Genomic DNA, 11,324 nt, shown 5'->3' with positions numbered 1-11,324 from the left:
ATAGTATTTTTTATTTCTTAATTAACCAAAAATTATAATCTAATATAACATTTATCCATTTGCAAAATAGTCATTAAATTACAATTTTTATAATTAAAATTTTTAAAATTAAAATTAAAAATAAAATATCTAATGTATAAAAATCAAATTTTAAATTATTTTTAATTAAAATAATATTATAATATTTTTATTTCTTAATTAACAAAAAATTATAATTTAATAAATGATTTATCCATTTGTAAAATAGTCATTAAATTATAATTTTTATAATTAAAAGTTTTTAAAATTAAAATTAAAACTAAAATAGCTAATACATTAAATTATAATATATTAAATTAGTTTTAATTTTAATTTTAATTTTAATTTTAAAAAGTTTTAATTATAAAAATTGCAATTTAATAACTATTTTGCAAATGGATAAATGAATAATATTATTTAATAATAATTTAAAATTCATTGCTTAAATAATTAAAGTAAATTATATTATATTAATCTAAATAATAATTTAGAAGCTTCTCAAATTAAACTTTTTACATTATAACATAAACACTCATATTTACATTATAATATAAATGTTCATATTAATTATGCTTAAGGGGTTTGGGTTTATAATAAAATATTTTTATATTATAATTTAGAAAATTTTTATAATAAAAATAGCTTTTTTATACCAATTTTACCTTATTAGTGAAAGCTACGTAGTATTGAGAAGCATCCATCCATCTTCCATGGTCCATCGATTCACAGTTCACAAATAAACCAAAATCAAATCCTTTATTTTCTTATCTCTGAGTTTCGGCAGTTTAGCAGAACTCACAGACTTTCATCTAGTCAGCCTCTCTCTCAAGTCTCATCCTCAACCTCCCATCTTACACCGCCCAACCCACAAGTAACAGCCTCTTTGTCATTGCCGCTTCGCCAGCCTAATATCTCCATTTATCTTGCTTTTACTACAGAATCTACGACCCTCAATCCGCTAGCCCTTTGTCATTTCCACTCGCCAGCCTAGTATCACAGGTGAGTTAAGTAAATGTATTCCATCAAGGGGGGGGGGTGTTTTGTAGGCAGAATTAATTGAAAGATTTAAGAGAATTTAGAATTTTTTCTATGAAATTTTTGTCATAAGCATGTTGGATGAATGACAATGCATGCCTTTTATTTTGGGTTGTGGTGGCCACTATATATATATATTCGACTCTGTTTTTTAGTGACATTTTAATCAGTATTGTTAAGTAATATTCTAATTTTGACAACAAAGAATTCAACTTTGTACGCATTAGTGCTTCTAAGAAGGAATTTCTTTCCGTGAATGGCTTGTCTAGGTAGAGTAATGAGTAATTCTTGGTGTGGGTAGCTCGATCACTGGTCGATGAATAAAGGAAACTAATTCATGTACCTCTGAAGCAAGGGGACCGAGTGACAAGTTTGGCTTGGAAAGAATAAATTATTAATATAAAGGGTTGAGTTTAGTAATGAAGGCAGGCTTGTGTAATTTGATGATCTTTGCACTTTGGTATTTGTATCATAAACTTGAACTGCCTCAATTTTTTTGTTAATAATTATTATTAAAGTAAATGATTTTGAAATGATAAAGACAAGTTGTCCTTAAGAAAATAATTTTGAAATAAAAGAAGGGACCGCATAGGAGAATGTTTTACTCATATAATATCTCTTTAGACTTGACATTATTAAACTAAAATTTTAAAAGTATTATAAATATAATATAATTTCAATTATTACACATAATCATTTAGCTATTTCTCAAATTTTCTTTTATAAATTTTGCATACCTTTTAGATTAGATATTAGTATAGCTATTTTAATACTAATATTATTATTTTTATTGATACTTTGATGTTGGAAATATATAATTATTTTTAAATATAATAATTTGAATGTAAGGACCAAAATCAGAACCAAATTTGGTACTGGAATCGGAACCAAATTTAGAATAAAAAATGTGGTTGAACCAGAATCGAATGTACTAAAAATTGAACCAGAACTAAGCTAAAAAACAAAACAAAAAAAAGAACCAAACTTTGGTTCCAGTTTTGTTTCTTGCCAGAAACTGAATCGAAACCACACACTCTTAATTTGAATTAATTAGATACATGATTGAATTTGTAAGTCTATAACAAGTTTTGTAAATAAGCAGAGAAATATATAAGCTATAAATTTTCTCCTATTTAGTTATTATTTATGATTGAATCATTTATGGATTGTTATTTATTTGTTTTGTTATATAGGAAATTTTATTTAAAAATAAGGCATTGTTTATTTCACGGAAAATACTTATATATGGATAATATTTTTCATGGAAAATGTTTTCTAAAAGAATATATTCCATGAAAATATTTTTCGTTATTTGGTTGTAATATTAAACTAATAGTATGTATTTATATTATGTATGTATAAGTATTTTCACATTTTAATAAGATTATTAAAGTTTATAAAATAACAAATGATTTCTTTTTTCAAAAAAGGAAGTCATTTTCCTTAAAAATGACTTAGTTTTTCTTTTGATAAGAAAAAATATTTTTCGTTGATTCATTTTTTTTTAGTTTTTTAAATGTTAGAAAGTACAAAAAAATATTTTTCTTTTTTTTTGTGAAATAAATAAAACCTAAATAAAAGAAGATTATAACCGTGAGGATATCTAAGTAATATGCGGGGGAAAAGCAATAAAATTTGATATCTTTTGCTCCAAAAAATAATTGGAATATTATTAATGAGCTTATGAAACGTAACATTAGTTTGAATTTCAGTATGAGTCAAATATAAAATAAATAAACAAAATAAAAATCAAATTCAATTACAGATTTTTAAGTTCAAAATCGCAAGTGATTGCAGCGATAGAAGTTTGGCCCATGTAGAGGTGAGCCTGCAGCTAATATTAAAGTTGGTTTCTATTATTGAGGATAGGACTAGGAGGAAGGGATCGAGGTTTGAAGAGGTGGTTTTTATTGAAGCAACAGAGTCAAAATGGGAAGCATAGCTCTATTACTACTCAAAGTACCATCACCACCAAGGCATCACTCATTTTTCAACAACAGAAAATTGAGCTCTGTTTCAGAACTGCTCACTCATTACAATAGTTTTAAGACACAAAAATGCTCAACAAAAGCAACACATGGGTCCTCTCTTCAACCCCCAAATGTGTGTCGTTTGGCTAAAACTGCTCGAATTTCAATTACCCCAAATGAGGTCTTATTATCTTATTCATTACCCATTTGAAATTCCTTATCAAACTTTATTTGTTAATCTTTTTCCCTTATCCCATTTGCTTTTTGATAACTATTTCAGGTTGAAGAATTCACCCCCAAAATTTGACAAGTGATTGACTGGTATATGCTTGTCTCTCATTGTGGCCATGTTTTTGTGATTCTATTTTATTTTATTTTTGGGGGTTGACTATAGTTCATGATTTCCTAGGTTTGGACAACTTCAAGCAGTTTATCATAATAGTGTTGAGCCTGCAATCAGAGCAAGTTCTTTACATTAATCACTTATATTTATTCAATAATTTTTGGCTTGCTAGTTATACAACACTTTGGATTTGGGTCTTTGAATTGAATAGGGAGATGGGGTCGAACATGGAAAATTTTATGAGAACCTACTTTGGCCACTGATATGGTTTCATAACAAGAATGCCTGTAATCACATTTGTGGGTATTATTTTTTAGGCTAATTAATTGACATCTAGCTGATTTAGTCTTCATATTATCCAGTCCTACAAAATTCTAAAAGTTATATTTTACAAAATTCTTTCATTTCAATTTTTACTGTAGTGATTATAACTTGACTAGTTGTTGATAAGTTTTAATGATACAAACAATACATTCTAAAGGATATTGATGTGTAATTGAGTTGTATATAATGTTTTTTTTTTCCACTTCATATAAGTTTTCTATGTTCATCAGTATTTTTTCTAACATATCAATCTTTTTATTGCTTTAATAATTAACTTAAGTTCAATCACATAAATGGGCACTAAACTTTTCACTATTTTAATCTTGTAAAGTTTCTTTCTTGAATTCATAGAGATAAGAGGTGAGAACTTGCGTGATGATATTCCTCAAGCATATGGGAATAGGTGAGGGAGGAATAGTAATTATTAATTGTTTCCTGCAGTACAGTAGTTGTATTAATTTCTATTGTGCTTTGAGCAAGGAAGCTGTGGTTGCTACTATTCCAAGCTATGAAGAGCCTTATATCAAAGTTCCCAAAGTTTTGAACAAGGAATAAATGCACTCTTTAGATAAACTTGCTTCTTTCTTTATGTATGCAACTTCAGCTAAGTTGTAGACATTGTTGTCAATTCCTTGCATGTTATTCATGGTTTAATTTGTCTAAATAAGTGGATTTGGGCATGCTCTCATATAGTAATAAATTTCTTTCCACTGTTTAGTCTTTGTTTTTACCCTTCACTTTTCAGGGTATTGGGCGGTTGGAAATGGAATTCTTATTGATGGGTAGGACATTTGTTTGTTGCAAAGAAGGATGTACTTAAGCCTCTAATATTATTTTATGCTGACTCGATATAACTAGGCATTAATAATGTCAATTTCTGTATACTCATCCATAAGAGACTACTAATCATACCTCTATAGAGCTTTTCATCAACTGGTTTTCCTTTTTCATCCTTGTCAAGTTTGGTGTTTGTGCTCATTGGAGTTCTACTTGGCTTACTATTCTCTTTCCCAAACCTCTTGATCAATTCTTTGGTGAACTTGGCTTGGTTGATGAAGATGTCATCCTTAGCTTGCTAGATTTGAAGCCCAAGGAAGAACTTGAGTTCTCCCATCATGCTTATCTCAAACTCACTCTTCATGGCATTAACAAACTCTTCACACAAATACTCATTAGTAGCACCAAATATAATATCATCAACATATATTTGTACATCAAGGATGTCATTTACATGATTTTTAACAAAAAGAGTTGTATCAACTTTTCCTTTTGAAAAATCATTTTGCAAAAGAAAGTTACTAAGCCTTTCATACCAAGCTTTAGGAGCTTCTTTCAAACCATACAAGGCTTTAGTCAATTTAAAAACATGGTTTGAAAACTCATGATTTTCAAAACTAGGAGGTTGCTCAACATATATCTCCTCATCAATAAAACCATTTAGAAAATCACTTTTAACATCCATTTGGAAAAGCTTAAAATTCATGTATGATGCATATGTAAGCAAGATTCTAATGGCTTCTAATCTAGCTATGGGGGTAAAGGTTTCATCATAGTCAATGCCCTCCTCTTGGTTATAGCCTTTGACTACTAACCTAGCTTTATTCCTAGTTATGTTTCCATCCTCATCTAATTTATTTCTAAACACCGATTTGGTGCCTAGAGATGGATGGTCCTTTGGCCTAGGAACTAAGGTCCAAACCTTATTCGTTTCAAACTGATTGAGCTCCTCTTGCATTGCAAGTGCCCAACTCTCATCATTAATGGCCTCATCTATGCTTCTAGGTTCTATTTGAGAAATGAATGTGAGGTTATTACATATATTTCTAAGAGAGGATATAGTTTTTACCCCTTTTGATGTATCACCAATGATTAGGTCTTTAGGATGATCCTTCTTGAATGTCCAATTTTTGGGTAGATTTTGTTGAACTTCTCGATATGGAACTGGTTGACCTTGTTGCTCTTGAGGCTCAACTTGATCAACTCCCAAGTCCTTCAAGGGATCTTCCATGTGTTGATCTTGAATTCCAGTAGATTGAGGATCTTCAAGAGTCAACTCATTAAGATTACCTATAACATCATCATCACTAGAAATATCCTTTCTAGGACGAAAGGGGTTAACTTCATCAAATACAATATGTATTGACTCCTTAACAACTAGGGTTCTCTTATTGAAGACTCTATATGCTTTACTAGATGTAGAGTACCCTAAGAAGATACCGTCATTAGTTTTGGAGCTAAATTTATCTAAATTATCTTTGGTATTGAAAATGAAGCATTTACAACCAAAAACTCTAAAATAACCTATTTTAGGTTTCTTGCCATTCCATAGCTCATAAGGGGTCTTCTTTAAAATAGGTCTAATCAAAACTCTATTTGAAACATAACAAGCCTTATTAATGGCTTCCGCCTAAAACTAAGTAGGCAAATTATATTCATTTAACATAGACCTCACCATGTCTAAAATAGTTCTATTTTTTCTTTCAACAACACTATTTTGTTGGGGAGTCCTAGGAGAAGAAAAATTATGAGTGATCCCTAGTGAGTTACAAAACTTATCAAATTTCTCATTTTCAAATTCTCTACCATGATCACTCCTAATAGAAGATATTTGAAAACCCTTTTCATGCTGAACCCTTTTTGAAAATCTCTCAAAAATATCAAAACATTCATCCTTATGAGCAAGGAATGCAACCCAAGTATACCTAGAGTAATCATCAACAATCACCAAGGCGTAATATGCACCACCTAAGCTAGCCACTCTAATAGGACCAAACAAATTCATATGCAATAATTGAAGGGGTATAGAAGTAGATACCTTATGAATAGATTTAAAAGAGTTCTTGACTTGCTCACCCATTTGGCATGCATTACACGCCTTATCCTTTTGAAACTTGATCTCTGGTAGCCCATCAACTAGCTCATCCTTGTTCAAGTTTGCAAGAAGGTTCATGTAACACCCTCACTGTAGCAATTCCACACATTCTACTGTTCAGGTGACCGGTGCAGGTCCGGACAGCTAGAACATTTGAAAAAATATTTATACTAAAGTGAGGAGTCATAATTAACTCAAATAATAATAAGAAAAATTTAGAAAAAATTTTAGAAATAAAATACAACCAAGTTAAATGAGCCGATGCCCTAGCGATGGGTAACCTAGTGGGAAGTTGCGATCTTCGTAGCTAGAAGCCCTAAACTCAGGAGAAAATTCATGAAATAATTTTTGGGACTCCAGACAAGAGTCATTGAGGTTTCAATGGCATTAAAATGCCAAGAAAATGCTTCTGGAATTTTATCAATCGGTATAGACAATTTTGGCTCAATAAGCCAAACGGAGGGCATTTTGGTCATTTTATCTTCAAAGATGATTTTTGGCTAACTTGTTCAGTTAAATAAATATTTTGTATAACATAAAATGTGAATAAATATTGCTAAAAATTGAATTAAAATTAAGTATAAAAAAAAAAGAAAAGAAAATTGAAAAAAATGGGACTTTTGACATCACATGATGTCATTAAAATTTCTCTCCACCAATCACAATTAAGCAAATTCATTAAATAGGGAAAATGAGGCAAAATTGAAACAAAAAACATCTGTTCTTCTTCCTTCATCAATCAATAGCTTCTCTCTCTCTCTCAACCTCCATTAAACCTCACTTCCCAAGCTTGATTCTTACTTTGTTTCACCACAAAACCCTAACCTCTCTTTATTAAAATTTTACCCCACACCTTAAACAACCTCTAGGCAGCCATTAGAAAGAGAAGAGTGGAGTTTTTCAAGTCTTGGAGATTGACTAAATTCAGGTTAGTGCCAATTTAATTGCATAATAGTTGTGTGTGGCTGCTATTGAACATGATTTTGGTGTTTTAATTCATGGATTGTATGTATATAGAGAATTGAAATTGTTGGAGTTAGGGTTTTGGAAAAACCTAGGGTTTTTCTCATGTATTGGTGAAAGGAAATTCTAATGGTCAATTAGTGACCATTTGGTTATGTTTGAGTAGGAATTGAAGTGAATTGTGCCATGGGAATTGAGGCTAGATGTGCTGCCTTGAGTGCCCTGCAGGTCTAGATGTGAGTCCAGCATGTGTGGGCAGCTATAACTTGGATTGTGTAGGTTCAATTGGTTCAAGGCCAATTAGACATGAAACTAGACACATAATGGCACAATTTTGGTGAAGGAACTCTGTCCAAAAACTAAACATAGATGCCCTAAAAATTAACCAAATCCGGGTGACTTACATTCTGCCTGGGCAAAATGACCAAATGAAGAGTATTAATTCATTTGGTTATAACTCAGTGTAGAAAGGTTCAATTGACCTGAATTTTTATCAATAGAAAGCTGAGACATAGGCCTACAACATTCATGCAGAAAACAAACCCAAATTTTGACCATAACATATCTAAAAACTGACCTGCAGTCAGTGTACAAAAACTGCAGAATTGATTCTGCCCAGAATTTCTGGAAAAATTACAATCCGGCCTGTTATGGTGTTTAGGCCATAACTTGAGCTAAAAAACTCCAAATTGAGTGATTTAAAAAAATATATGTAACTAGACACAATAAGGAACAACTTTGATGAAGAATATTTAGCCAAATTCTCACTGTAGAATGGCTTAATGGAATAGTGAACTCTAGCACCCAAAATTGAAATTTCTTATTTATTCACCATTAGTTAGAAGTATGGATTGGCAACTAATGCCAACACTTTTCGGAACCAAAATATGGTAAATTTATGTGATTAGGACTTATGTAGCTATTATGCATTGGAAAGTCAATAATTTAACCTAAATAGTAAAATGAATAGTAACCTTACATTAGAAGCATGAAAATTCAATCAATAAATTGGTAATGTGCCCTAGTACACCTAGTAAAATTGGTTTGGATAGGTTGGCATGCCAATAGGGTTCAGTTAGCAGTACCGCACATGGCATTATGCCACTCTGTGATTTTATGGCTTTTAGCCATTCTGATATTATGATGATACTTGGCCTTGTGCCTAATGTTATTACAGCTTATCAGTTATTCTGTTGCACACCGGGAGATACATACATGACCGATGGTGTGATAGCCCAAGGTACTTGGTATCCAGTGCCAGTTTACCCATTTATCCAGTCCAGTCATCCAGTATAGGTTACTTGGGCAACCAAAAATGAAAGTTGATAAATTTAATGAAATAATGGATATAACAAGTACCAAATAAATAAGACTACAAATAATTACAAAAAATTTATCTGCATGAGACATCAATTTACACACTGCATATTTATTTTCCTTTGGTTCTTTTTATTTTATTATTGGCACCACTAAGCATTATTGCTTAGCGCGTTACTTTTTGCTACACGTAGGTACTGGAGATACGGAGTGCGATCCTAGTAGACCCCAGTCAGGGTGAGAGTCAGATCTGCTAGTGTCCTGTGTCACCTCTCAGCTACAGTGCATTGGTAGGATGCTAGGCTACATTTTGTATTTTTATAAATTTTGTAATTAAACTTTTATTTTGTCATGTATATTGAAACTTATGTAATTATGTATTAATGAAATTATCTGTAAATGGTGTTCATAAATGAAAGTTGAGTATTTATTTATGATTTGAGTAGTAAATATGATGTGAATTGAATGATTGGAAAGTTTGAGAAATTGATGAGAAATTGTTGAAAATTGATGTGATAAATTGGGAGTTGTGGAATGAAATGATTATTGGAAGTGTTTTTCACAGGTTCCAAAGAACTGTTTTTTCCATTTTTAGCCGGTACTCTGCTGGATTTTCTATAAAATTTTTGGAACCTCAAATGAATTTATAATTTCTATAAATGACTTTAATGGGTCAAATCTCCCAAATTGCATTTCATCATTATAAAGAAATAAATTAAGGAAGGATAAAAATAATTCAGATAAAATATGTGTTCCGGTACATAGTGTGGCATATCTTGCTCTGCTATACTGTAGACGAGTAAGGGGTGTCATAGTCCATGCTAGCATGTGCAAGCCTTCTATGCTAAGTCCAAGAGTCATCACTAATAGAAACAAAACACTTGACATCTTTGTTAGGCAAAGCATGCAAATCACTAACATAAATATTTTCAATTCTTTCACCAATAAACAAAATTTTTATATCACTCATCTTAGACACAAAGCAAGATTTAGACTCAAAAACAACTCTCTATCCCTTATCACATAATTGACTAACACTAAGCAAATTATGTTTTAAATCATTAACCAAAAGCACTTTGTCAAGAATAGAGGAGTTTTCCTTACTAACCTTACCTATTCCCACAATTTTACCTATACCATTATGACCAAAAGTCACTTGCCCACCTCCATCTTTCTTTTTAAGTGAAAGGAAGAGATTGACATTCTTGGTCACGTGTCTTAAACATCCACTATCCAAGTATCACTTACTTTCAAGCTTTGAGGATTTCAAGCACACCTACACATGATAATTCAATTTACTTTAGGTACCTAAATGTGCTTGGGTCCTTGAAGGTTAGTAGTTCCATCATTAAAATCAAATATTCTACCATATCCAAGATGGATTTTGCTAATAGCATACTTATAATTGGTGTGACCAAACTTGCCACAATAGTGACAATGACCATTGAACCTTCTTATTCTTGGTCTATATGCATGAAAGTGTGAATATGGTCTCATGAGACTATTCTTTTTGTGTCTATTATGTGAATGTGAGCATGAGGCATGGTTAGTGTGATGATAGTTATGAGGCCTAGTAGCATGTTTCCTATGAAGGTTTGGCCTAAATGCAACTCTCCTAGATGTATATATCCTATTTACATTTTGTCTAGGAGCATGTTAATGAAATGAAGTCTTTTTAGTTTCATTACCATAAGATTTCTTTAGCTCTTATCCTTTAGGATTTGACATTGGACTAGGGACTTGGGGACTAAGCTCATTAGAACTAGATGCTTTAATAAAGATGGTCTTGGAAGGAGGTGCTTGGGAAAATTTACTATAGCCAAGTCTATACTTGATGCTAGGAGACCTTTGAGAGTCCAAAATTGCATTAAGTTTATCCTTTCCTTTAGCAAATTTAGAAAGAGAAGTTTTTAGCTCAATAATTTCATTCTTCAATTTCTCATTTTCTAATGAGAGCTCATCTAAGGATTTTTGCATATCATCCCCTCAAGGTTTATCATCCTTAGTTAAGGTCTCATTTTCCTTCCTCAAACTAACTACTTCCTTTTTCAAGAGCTTATTTTTCTTGTAACTTAGTTCTAGTTTATTATTCATAGCTTTAAGAGCACTAACTAGTTCATCATAAGAAAATTCAACAATATCATCATTTAAAGTTACCTCATTAGAGCTTTCCTCCATTGCCATGAAGCACATGTTGGCAACTTCATCATTGATCTTTTCACCTTTACATCTTGTAGATATTGCACATTCTATGCTTCTTATTCTTCTTGATTCTTTTTCATTGTCTTTCAAAGCAATTAAGCACATGTCAATCATGGAGTTTTCTTTGAAGCTTTGTTCATGAGCATTATCCACTTGTGGCATTTGCTCCATTTGTTGATGAGAGGAATAGTTTTTGGTGTACTCAACTTCATCAACTTGACAACAATGGTTAGAATTATACATAGAATCAAGAAAATCCCATATATCTTTAGCAATGGAG

At 31.4% G+C, this 11,324-nt stretch overlaps 1 pseudogene; it reads left to right on the top strand.

Moving 5' to 3' along the window:
• Positions 1–804: 804 nt before the first annotated feature.
• Positions 805–4,475, top strand: LOC110663812 (glutamyl-tRNA(Gln) amidotransferase subunit C, chloroplastic/mitochondrial-like; annotated as a pseudogene).
• The last annotated feature ends 6,849 nt before the right edge of the window (positions 4,476–11,324 follow it).

The sequence above is a fragment of the Hevea brasiliensis genome, chromosome 1, assembly GCF_030052815.1.
Source record: "Hevea brasiliensis isolate MT/VB/25A 57/8 chromosome 1, ASM3005281v1, whole genome shotgun sequence".
Taxonomy (NCBI): Eukaryota; Viridiplantae; Streptophyta; class Magnoliopsida; order Malpighiales; family Euphorbiaceae; genus Hevea; species Hevea brasiliensis.
This window is presented reverse-complemented; position numbering and strand designations above follow the sequence as displayed.